Raw genomic sequence first — 12,854 nt, 5'->3', positions numbered from 1 at the left:
TATTGGCTGATAAGGGAACTTGTAGGAAGAGGTACAAATTATAATGTGAATTGGACATTTTAAATCTGAGGTGCTTATTAGATATCCAAATGAAGGTATAGAATAGAATACTGGATTAACTGTCTGAACATATAAATTGGGTAGTCATTACATATAAATAATTTGCAGTTCTGGTATTTGATGCAATCCCTTGGGTGGAGAATAAATAGAAAATCCAGCATTCTAACTTTAGCCCTGGGACTTACCTATATTTAAGGCTACGAAGGAGATGAGCAGACAGAAAAGATAGATGACTTATGCGTGGTTAATTACTGATTAATACCTTCCCAAGATACGCATTTCATCTTAGCCTTTGCAAAGAAAATGAAAGAAAGAATCAAATGAGGAAGCCCAAATGGTAAAGAAATTAGAGTTCAAGTGTAAGTGCATCAAGTGGGATGCTTGGTGCCTGGAGATTGCAAATATTCCCCACAACAAGCAATGGTAAGTAACAGGATTTATGATGATTATACTATTGAACAAAGTGGGTCATTAGTGCTACAGGTTCTTGGAACGATGAGTCTGTCTTCTAATTAGGAACGATATGACACTTGTATGGAGAGGGTGATAGCAGAAATATTCTCCCTAGTTCCTGAGGTAATATGGCTGCAACTATAAAACCGAAAGTATATACTTACCTTCACAAACTCTCTCCATAATATAATGGGTAGGAGAATTATACAACTTCAAATCAAATAGTTTTCATTTGTTAATTTTAAAAAAATCTTGGAGGAGTGATGTGCCATCTGTGCCTCTGCCACCCATCCACCCTTCTCCCTGTCCCCAGTTCCATGTTAATTGCACACATAGGTGTACAGACCCTGTCACCAGCTAAGTAGCAATGATAATTTGGAGAGCTGACAGTGGTATACATTGTTTTTGGTAATCTGACTCATAGTACCAACAGTATTGTTATTAAAATATGTAACTGTCAACAAGTTAAATTTTCAGTTATATTAATGGCAAGTTTTTTTTGTTTGTTTTTTTACTGAGAGGTATCATTATCATTTTTATTAGGTAGAAAGATGTTAAACTTTATTCAATAATTTGGATGGACAACCATTGGTAATTTTTGGTTTTGTTTCTTTTCCCTTTGTAAACTTTACAGTGTAATGTGATCAGAAATTCAAGTTTAATAGAATTAGATACTTACCAAAGGAGTCAACTTGCACTAGAAACAAGGTTACCAAAGTAAGACAGATAAATTCATATTTTATTAAATATTCTAGCCTCTATTTTAAATGCAATAATTGATATAGTTTCTATTGTGCATCATAAATGTGTGGATGATATTGTTTTACTTCTTTGTAAATTCTCATCAGCTCCCTTGATTAATGTTTACCGAGCTCCCACAAAGAGCATGACATTACACCTGGCATTGAACTTAATCATTTCTTCAAGCTGATGAATCAGCACTGTTAGATGAAAGGATGACCTAAAACATGAATACTCCACAAAGAAAAAAATGCTTTCAGCCAAGATAATTCATTCTCCTTTTCAGTGCTTTTGTCTTTAAGGGGCAGGCAATCAGGCATTTTCTTTTCTTTACCTTACTCCATAAAATGCTACCTTTGCACTATTGGTATCATTCTTTTTACTTACCTTTTCTTTTTCTGCCTTTACTTAGAAGTCCTAAGTGGATTATTTTCCAGGAAGGAGAAGGTTCTACTCCTTTGTCATTTCAAAGGAGAAGTTGATAATCACATAACACTTTTGTGCTTTAAAAATGAATTTTCATCCAAATGTTTTTTCCCATTCTGAGGATACTTTAATCCTCATAATCTCTTAATATCTCTGTTTATTTGTTAAAATTATTCCCCATAAAACAAACATTTTTTGGAATTTAATTCGTTTTTGTTGTTATTGTTGTTGAAAACGAGGATTGGACCCAGGAATGCTTTACTACTGAGTTACATCCTTGACCCTTTATATTTTGAGACAGAATCTGACTAAGTTATTGAGGCTGACCTTGAATTTACAATCCTCCTGCTTCAACCTTCTGAGTTGCTGAGATTATTGGCCTTATGTCACTGCACCTGGCCTGGAATTAAGTCTTTCATACATCCTTTCTGTAAAGTCAAGTGGGCAATTGCTTTAAAAGTTGGATCAAAAGAGAAAACCCTGCACTCTGCTGATGGTAATATGGAAAACCATGTTAAGGTTCCTCAATAAATTAAAAACAGAACTATCACATGATCCAGCTATCCCACTACTGGCTCTATATCTGAAGGAAATGAAGTTATTCTAGTAAAGATACACCTGCACTCCTATGTTTGTTGCAGTATTCACAATAGACAAGAAATGGAAACAGCCTTAGTGTTAATGAACTGATAAATAGATAGAGAGAATGTGGTACATATACACAAGGAATAATATTAAGCTATAACAAATGATGAAATTCTGTCATTTGAGACAACATGGTTGGAACTGGAGACCATTATGTTAAGTGAAATAAGTCAGGCACAATAAAGGGACCATATGATCTCACTCATGTGGAATCAAGGTTGATCTCATGGAAGTGGAGAGTAGAATGGTGGATAACAGAGGCAGAAGACAGTAGGTAAAAGGGAAAGTTATAAAACATTTGATGGGTGGTAATAAGCTCTAGTTAGATGGGGAGTCAAGAAGGTCTGGTGGACTATTGCACACATATAAATAACAATAAAATACTGTTGCTACAGCCAGACCTGGACTGTCCCTGAATGGCACTGGGTGTTAAAAAATTGCTTCCCAGAATGGTGTTATTAGATGATTGTAAGAATTTTAAGAGCATTAGTGGGAGGCCTTCTAGCCATTGAGGGTGTTTTTGTAGAATTTATAATGGGACTCCAGTCCCTTCTTTGGCTTTCCTGTCATAGTGTAAGTGGATTTGTGCCCCAAAGTATGCAAGCCATGATGTGCCACCCACCATGGGCCCAAAGATACAGTGCCAGCAACCTCTAAAACTGTGAGCCAAACATGTATCTTATAAGTTCATTATCTTAGGTATTTGGAACATTAATAGAAAGCTGACTAATACAAGTATACATTTTTTAAAGAGAGAGAACTTTTTAATATTTATTTTTTAGTTTTTGGTGGACACAACATCTTTATTTTATTTTATTTCTATGTGGTGCCGAGGATTGAACAACCCGCACATGCCAGGAGAGGGCACTACTGCTTGAGCCAAATCCCCAGCCTCACAACTATACATTTTTAAAAGCTATCTAAAAGTATTTTGAGGGAGAGGGGGCACAGCCACCCCAACTGGAGGAGGGGCCCAGCCACCCGCCCGTGCGGTCACCTGACCGAACTCTGGACAAATATAAGGTTTCCCCAACACCCCCCCACCTCATCAAACACCTTATGAGAAAAACTGATGGAACTCATCTTGGAAAATCCCACCAACCCTTAAAACCCACCAACCAGTGGGCGTGGCTACCAGCTAGGTTCTGCAGCAGATCAGGCACCTGGTTTACATCTCAGAGAATAAGAGTAGAGAGGCCACAGGTGGAAGCTCAAGTCCTCTCACACTGACTGCCAGCACCACCATGAACCCAGAGACTCAAGCTAAGAATAGACAATGCCACCAACTGGAAGAAAAGAAAACAGAGTTCTGAGAGACATTTTTTTTCTTTCTTTTTTTCTCTTCTCTCTCTCTTTTCATCCATTCATCCATTCTCCTCTACCCTTCCCCCTCTGGTCCTCGAAACCTCAACATATGTGAAACCAAAAATTGTGCATGAAAAAGGTCTTTAACAACTGAATCACCAGAATAATATGATATAGAGGAATAGCATATGCCCCACATCCCTCCCCCTTTTTATTTCTTTTCTTTTTTCTCTTTTCTTTTTCCCACTCTCTTTTTTCTCTTTCTTTCATTGTTATTTGTTTTTCTCCCTCTTACTCCCTCTATCCCACTTGCAACCCCCTAAATTTTACTATTTATAAGTAGGGTAATCTTATAAATACAGATAGGAATTTGAATCTATACATTCTTCCATAAATTACCCATCTATTGCTTAGAGCTTTCCAAAGTTACTAAGTTAGATTAACCTCATACTCTCACTCCTTTCCCCCTAAACATAACATCCTACACCTGAAATTCAGTTTTCATCAAGCTAACAGAAACGGTATGCCTTTCATGAAACTAATGACTATATTTGTAAACAATAATCGAAACCAACATTTGTAGATATAGAGTCTAGCTATAAATGTAGTAATAAGGAAAACTAAGGAAAAAAGTGTGCTTAGATGATGTACTATTGATATTGAGAACTGTTAACATTGTCTTTCTCCACAAAAGGGAGACTTTGCAACTATACAAGAGCAATATAAATATATAGGGGGAAAATCAATAACACAACAGTTTCACAAAGCAGAAAGAAAGGTGACCAGTATGAAAAGACAAGGAAAGAAAGGACCACAAGCAATGCAGGTCAACTCAACTTTAGAAGAGGTAATATCTGCAGCAGATGGAATGTCAGATAAAGAATTCAGGATATACATGCTTCAGATGATCTGGAGTCTCAAGGAAGACATTAGACAGCAAAATCAGACAATGAAAGATCACTTTGACAATGAATTACATAAACAAATCCAAGAGGCCAAAGATCAACTATTCAGGGAGATAGAGGTTATAAAAAACAAACAAACAGAAATCCTAGAAATGCAGGAAGCAATAAACCAGATTAAAAACTCAAATGAGAATACTACCAGCAGAGTAGAACACTTAGAAGATAGAGCATTAGACAATGAAGACTAAGTATTTCAACTTGAAAAGAACATAGAGAGCTCAGGGAGACTGTTAAGAAACCATGAGCAGAACATCCAAGAAATATGGGATAACATAAAGAGACCAAACTTTAGAGTTATTGGGATACAGGAAGGTATAGAGGTCCAAACCAAAGGACTAAGAAATCTGTTCAATGAAATAATACAAGAAAACTTCCCAGACTTGAAGAATGAAACAGAATCCCAAACCCTAGAAGCCTACAGGATGGAAAATGTGCAAAATCATAAGATATCCACACCTATACACATTATAATGAAGATGCCCAACATACAGAATAAGGCGAGAATTTTAAAAGCTACAAGAGAAAGGAAGCAGATTACATTTAGGGGTAAACCAATCAGGATAACAGCTGATCTTTCAACACAGACTCTGAAAGCTTGAAGATCCTGGAACAACATATTTCAAACGCTGAGAGAAAATGGGCTCCAACCAAGAATTGTGTATCCAGCGAAATTAAGCTTCAGGATGGAAGATGAAATTAAAACCTTCCACGATAAAAAAAGTTAAAAGAATTTGCAGCTAGAAAACCAGCTCTTCAAAACATCCTCGGCAAAATATTACAGGAAGAGGAAATGGAAAATAACAATGAAAACCAACAGTGGGAGATAGTACAGTAAAGGGAAAAATAATCAAAGAAGAAAAACAAATCATGTTAAGTAACATAAATAAACAAATATGGCTGGAAGTACAAACCATATCTCAATAGTAACCCTAAATGTTAATGGCTTAAACTCACCAATCAAGAGACACAGGCTAGTATAATGGATCAAAAAAAAAAAAAAGATCAAACAATATGCTGCCTACAGGAGATGCATTTGATAGGAAAAGATATACATAGACTGAAGGTGAAAGGTTGGGAAAAATCATATCACTCATATGGACCTTGGAAACAAGCAGGAGTGTCCATACTCATATCAAATAAAATAGACTTCAAGCCAAAGTTAATCAAAAGGGCTAAAGAAGGACACTACATACTGCTCAAGGGAACCATACACCAACAAGTCATAACAATCATAAATATATATGCCCCAAACAATGGTGCAGCTATGTTCATCAAACAAACTCTTCTCAAGTTCAAAAGTCAAATAGACCACCATACAATAATTATGGGAGACTTCAACACACCTCTCTCACCACTGGACAGATCTTCCAAACAAAAGTTGAATAAAGAAACTATAGAACTCAATAACACAATTAATAACCTAGACTTAATTGACATATATAGAATATACCACCCAACATCAAGCAGCTACACTTTTTTCTCAGCAGCACATGGATCCTTCTCAAAAATAGATCATATATTATGTCACAGGGCAACTCTTAGAAATTATGAAGGAGTAGAGATACTACCATGCATATTATCTGATCATAATGGAATGAAACTGGAAATCAAAGATAAAAGAAGGAAGGAAAAATCCTGCATCACTTGTAGAATGAACAATAGGTTACTGAGTGATCAAAGCATTACAGAAGACATCAAGGAGGAAATTAAAAAATTCTTAGAGATAAATGAAAACACAGACACAACATATCGGAATCTATGGGACACAATAAAAACAGTTCTAAGGGGAAAATTAATTGCTTGGAGTTCATTCCTTAAAAAAAGAAAAAAACAACAAATAAATGATCTCACAATTCATCTCAAAACCCTAGAAAAAGAAGAGCAAAACAACAGCAAAAGTAGTAGAAGTCAAGAAATAATTAAAATCAGAGCTGAAATCAATGAAATTGAAACAATTGAAAAAACTGACAAAACTAAAAATTGGTTCTTTGAAAAAAATAAATAAATTTGACAGACCCTTAGCCATACTAATGAAAAGAAGAAGAGAAAGGCAGCACCTGCCTGCGCGCTGCTGCTGTTTCCCCTCACTGCCCAGCATGAGAACTTCAGGAAAAAACAGATTGAAGAATTGAAGGGGCAAGAAGTTAGCCCTAAAGTGTACTTCATGAAGCAGACCATCGGGAACTCCTGTGGTACAACTGGACTGATACATGCAGTGGCTAATAATCAAGACAAGCTGGAATTTGAGGATGGATCAGTCCTGAAACAGTTTCTTTCTGAAACGGAAAAGATGTCCCCTGAAGACAGAGCAAAATGCTTTGAAAAGAATGAGGCCATTCAGGCAGCCCATGATGCTGTGGCACAGGAAGGCCAATGTCGGGTAGATGACAAAGTGAATTTTCATTTTATTCTGTTCAACAACGTGGATGGCCACCTCTATGAACTTGATGGGCGAATGCCGTTTCCAGTGAACCATGGTACCAGCTCTGAGGGCTCCCTGCTTCAGGACGCTGCCAAGGTCTGCAGAGAGTTCACCGAGCGTGAGTGGGGAGAAGTACGCTTCTCTGCGGTGGCCCTCTGCAAGGCAGCCTAGTGCCCCGTGGGAGGCACCTGGCTGTTCTCCCCTCCTCCATCCATCGTGAAAATACCTCCCTGCCAAGCAGTCTTCAGTGCTTCAGTCCTTGTGAAACACGGCTGTCTCCTACCACACGCTCGCTCCTCCCTCCACCACACCCAAGCACTAGCGGAGATCTTGAGCCAAGTTGGTGTGAGCTTCAGAGGCGAAGCGTCTCCCCACTGTGTGTCTTGTTCCTTAATAGCTTAATGCTTTCAATGGCAACTTTGGTTTGTGTCTGTAAGTTAAGGCCTTGGATGTGGTTTAATTGTTTGTCCTTAAAAGAAATAAAACTTTTCTGCTAATGAGAAAAAAAAAAAGAAGAAGAGAGAGAACTCAAATTACTAGCATATGGGATGAAAAAGGCAATATCACAACAGACACTTCAGAAATAAAGAAGATAATCAGAAATTATTTTGAATCCTTATACAACAATAAAATGGAAGACTGTGAAGGCATTGATAAATTTCTTAAGTCATATGATCTGCCCAGATTGAGTCAGGAGGATATACACAACCTAAACAGACCAATATCAATTGAGGAAATAGAAGAAGCCATCAAAAGCCTACCAACTAAGAAAAGCCCAGGACTGGATGGGTATACAGCAGAGTTTTACAAAACCTTTAAAGAAGAACTAATACCAATACTTTTCAAGCTATTTCAGGAAATGTGGCATTTATACACAATGGAGTATTACTCTGCACTAAAAAATGACAAAATCATGGAATTTGCAGGGAAATTGATGGCATTAGAGCAGATTATGCTAAGTGAAGCTAGCCAATCCCTAAAAAACAAATGCCAAATGTCTTCTTTGATATAAGGAGAACAACTAAGAACAGAGCAGGGAGGAAGAGAATGAGAAGAAGATTAACATTAAGCAGGGACAAGAGGTGGGAGGTAAAGGGAGAGAGAAGGGAAATTGCATGGAAATGAAAGGAGACCCTCATTGTTATACAAAATTACATATAAGAGGAAGTGAGGGGAAAGGGAAAAAAACAAGGGGGAGAAATGAATTACAGTAGATGGGGTAGAGAGAGAAGATGGGAGGGGAGGGGAGGGGAAGGGGGATAGTAGAGGATAGGAAAGGCAGCAGAATACAACAGACATGAGTATGGCAATATGTAAAACAGTGGATGTGTAACCAATGTGATTCTGCAATCTGTATATGGGGTAAAAATGGGAGTTCATAACCCACTTGAATCAAATGTATGAAATATGTCAAGAGCTATGTAATGTTTTGTACAACCAATAATAAAAATTAAAAAAAAATAAAAGAATTTTGAAAACTGTCATGATGAAGAAATGATATAAAAAGAAACAAAGAAAAAATGAAATGACAAATGAGGAGATAAATATTCATAACCTGATTTAAGCATTATATAATGTATATTGATACCAAAACACCACACATTTATATGAATAATTTTCAGTGTTTCATGTATGTTAATATGTTTTATGTATAATAAATTTAATTAGAAAGTTATATTACAAAAGTTTGGCTTGTCTTGCTTTGAATGGTTTGTACAACTTTATTATCCCCCTTCTGCTAGGTACTTAACAAATACTTGAATTCCTATTAACAATAGTTTAAAAACTCTTGATGTAATCTTGTTAATGTAATAGGAAAGAATTTTATTCAAATCATAATGAAAAAGATATAAAACCAAGATGGTAGAACAATTGTGCTCTGTGCTCCATGCACTTACTGACCTCCTTTAATAAGGCACATCCTCATTTAAAGTGCTGGCTTGAGGAAAATTGTTGCCTCTTGCCTGCTCTCTAACACAGGACAGATAAGAGGGAAAACCATTGGATATGAAGTAAATTATTTGGAATATAGAATCCAGATGATGTTGTCCACACACCATTTTCTATAATGATGACTATATTAACAAATGGTTTTGCTATCAATCTAAATGATTTTTTTTCACCTGGAATTAAGGTTTTTAACTACATGAAGATGAATTTCTTTCATTTGGAATTTTGGAAAAAATGCATTATAATTAATTTAGTATATTTAACTAGGTTGAATAAACTGATTGTTTTTGTTTCTTGTTCTTTTTTTCTTTTTCTTACATATTATGAAATCTTTGATATGTAAATGTTAGGGAGAGATTCAGAACTCTTAAATGTACAGAGCAATTTCAGGAATATTACAACCAAGCAAAAAGAAAATAAAGACTCCCCCAAATATAAACTTTCTTACCAATAATTTTCCCCAATCATGTATTAAAAGTTGTTGTGGGAAGACTGAAATGAGAGAATGTGATATATAAAATTTAATGAAATATTTAAAATGTATAAAAATTGATATAATTTTCCCAAACACTTTTCTGTCTGAGGCTGACTTAGAATCAGTTGCAATCCGCTTAGGGGTCAGAGCCAAGAATTAAATATAATTTTCTAAGATAGCATGAACTGAACTAGTTTTTTAATTCTTGATTTTTCCCTTGAATATAAATTGCCAAAATTACAATATCAAGAGTCTTGGTAATATTCGTATGCTCCTTTCCTAATTAAGGAGTTTAGGACTCAACCTCACTTTCTGATAGGTAGAAGGAGAGTGTCACCTTTAATGATGGTCAGATTTTTAAATCTTATTCTAAGATTTTGTGTTTTTCTTTGCATGGGAAAATTCATGCAATCATTCTGTCTTTGTTTTAGGATATTAAGATCCTAATGCACAGCTCATGTTCTTAATACTCTGCTTCTGCTTCTATCACTTTCCATCCTGAACAATTTCTGACTTACATTTCCTCTTGCTACATTCACATTGGGACTTTGTAATTGGAGGTCTTTTGCTTCTATTCTCAGATATAAACTTCCTCATTGACCATCTGCTCCTCAGAATCTCCTTATTTGTCTTTGGACAATAGAACTAAAAATTTTAACATGGCTTCTTTAAGATTCTTTGCTATGTTTGTGAAGAATAATTGGCATAAAAACAAATTGTATTCCAAGGCCAGTCAGTAGTTGCTTCAATCTGACCATTTGTGTAGTTCACTCTGATACGTCAATGGTTTTGAGACTTGGGCCCAGTGACCTGTGTTATTTCTTCCTACTCTGAATTGTTAGATGGGGAATTTGGGGAATTTGATAATTTTAATAAGATACACTTGATTTGAAGGAACTCAAACACCTATCTCCTTTTGGAAATTGCAGAGAACAGACTCCTTTATTCTATTAACCTTTGCTATTTTACATTGAAAGACAACCCCACCCCTTTACCAACTACTGTCCTGCAGATTAGAAATATCAGTATTTCATATGCAGAAGCTGCTGCTTTTCCTTAAACTACTGATGGCGTAGTAGAAAAAAATATCCTTCAACATCTAAAGTTCATTAATGTGTACTTTCTCAAGGTATTTGTGTTTTACACTATTGGGGCTGCAGAATTCTGAGCCCATTAATTTCCATAAATAAGCCATTTTCTTTCTTTTTATCTTTTAATGACCTTTCTTCTAATATTTAATCATAGCTTATGGCACAGATCTGTAAAAGTAATTATGAGACAACACATGTTTGGCAGCCTTGTCATTATCTCAGGAGTTAAGAAAGGTCAGACTCTCTGAATACTTTGGGTGGAAATCTTCAATGAAAAGCCAGGTGTTTTATGGAATAGGCACTGGGGATTCTCATGGAGCAATGCTGTCTTTTGAGACTGAACAGCACACTCTTCGTAAAATAATCAGTCACAGTCTCCTTCTCCTCTCCATGAAGCCTCTCTGTCAATTTAAGGTGAGGAGATAAAATGCCCGGGAATGTATATATTAAAAAGGAATGAACAAACAGACATTGAATTTTTAAAACAAGACTCTTCTAAGAAAGTGAAATAATTGAACCAATAGGATGTGAAGTTGTTTACACAATGTGATGACTCTACTCATCTCTCTCTCTCTTCTAATCTCCACAAGCGAGAAGGGAGAACTGCAGGTACTCCTGGTGATTAATTACATACACATGCGTCCCCAGAGTCACATCGTGGTGATAGATGCCCGCACAGTGCTGAAGTCCTCTAATTAGGGCTGACTGAATATGGTAGATTAAAATTCTAAACATTAGGCTTTGGGGAAAAACTCTAGCCCCCATTCAATTTTCATTAGCTTAGAGTCACTTCATATATTCAAAGTCATCTGAGAAATATTTATAGGCTCTCTGAGAAATTGAGTTACTTCCCAGGAAAGCTGAAATTTGACAATGACTTTAGATCCTTAAGCAGAATGATTGTTTCAGTGGTACCTTCTTCATAGAGGCAATACTTCATAACATTAATTTAAGGCCATTGAGAGGACTAGACAGAGTATCTTCTCAATTATTGCATTTCTTTGGTTGTTTCTTAGTTTTAAAGTCTTCACCCAGTTTTCCCTAAATTATGGATTTGTACCTTGGCTGGGTTTTTGATTAATCTGTTTTTATTAAAAAGCAAAATTCCCATTTTAAAACATATTTTAGCCATAAAAGCATTATTTTGTAGAAAAATGTAATCCAAGTCTATTTTCACTTTGTCTGTTATTAATTTACAATTTTTGAAGAGAAAATTTTATTTTCATACATATTGTATACAAACTCAAGACAATAATGCAGGTGGAACACTTAGTGAAAAATAAATAGGGGAAAACTTGCACAGCACTGAGTGTTGTAGTAAAAAAAAAAACTTACAAATATAATGCAATAAATACATTTGGTAAATTTCCTAAAAATCTATCCATTTGCTCATTACACACATTTGAATTTCAGTCAAGTCCTAGCAGGTGATATTGCCTGGGTGGTCAGTTTCTATGCATCCCTGAATTTTCTCAGCCTGAATTACAACAGGACCAGACTATTGAAATACATGCACCAGGACTAAATGGGCAGACTTGGGCAGAGGGATAGTAGGAGGAGAGAGTTCTTAATCTACAATCTGCTGCCACCTCTAAGAATTCCCTCTGGCAGAACTTTTCCTTGACACTGCTCTGCATCGTAAATGCAGATAGAGCCTCCAGCAAAGATTCCTATTACTGAACTAATTCCAGGTTTGAAGACTATCACTTGCCTGTCAACTCAAAGTTTAATGAAAAAGTTCATGGGCAAAATGCAATCCGAAAGTGGAGAAATGAAAATCATGCCTTAAGAATGTAGCCAAATAAAATAAAGAGCTTCCTTGTTTGGTTCTTGCTGTTCACTTTGCATCTGGAGGAACTGGTCATTGTTGTCATTTTTATATTGGTTTCCAGTGCTATGCTTTCTTAGAGCTGTGGTGTATAATGAGAGTCTTCTCTTGCATATCTTGTATATTCTTGTGCATTGTCCCTGATTTCATGACAAGACAGATCAAGGATGGGAATTTTTATCTGCATGTCTTCTCATTTGGATAACTTGAGGCTAATAAAGTATCAAGTACTGATCTTGTTCCTTCTTGCAGCCAATATTCACCACTTAAAGGCATATTTATGCCTTCTGTGATCTCGAGATGGTACTGGGAAAGAGAACTGAGCCCAATGATACTAGTTAAGACCCAGAGTGAAAGAGATCCCTGAAATACAAGGAAACGGGTTTCAAGTATTCATGAAGGAACTGTGTCAGCTTCTATCTCCTTGCTTGTCATTTATATTTTATTGAGTTCTTTCATCACTTTTTCTACCCCCTTCTACTTCTTAGCATGG

At 36.1% G+C, this 12,854-nt stretch overlaps 1 pseudogene; it reads left to right on the top strand.

Moving 5' to 3' along the window:
• Positions 1-394: 394 nt before the first annotated feature.
• LOC113184390 (ubiquitin carboxyl-terminal hydrolase isozyme L1 pseudogene) lies at positions 395-7,504 on the top strand (annotated as a pseudogene).
• Positions 7,505-12,854: the final 5,350 nt, after the last annotated feature.

The sequence above is a fragment of the Urocitellus parryii genome, chromosome 6, assembly GCF_045843805.1.
Source record: "Urocitellus parryii isolate mUroPar1 chromosome 6, mUroPar1.hap1, whole genome shotgun sequence".
In the NCBI taxonomy this organism is placed as follows: Eukaryota; Metazoa; Chordata; class Mammalia; order Rodentia; family Sciuridae; genus Urocitellus; species Urocitellus parryii.
The sequence above is the reverse complement of the archived record's forward strand: the minus strand, read 5'-3'. Positions and strand labels throughout refer to the sequence as shown.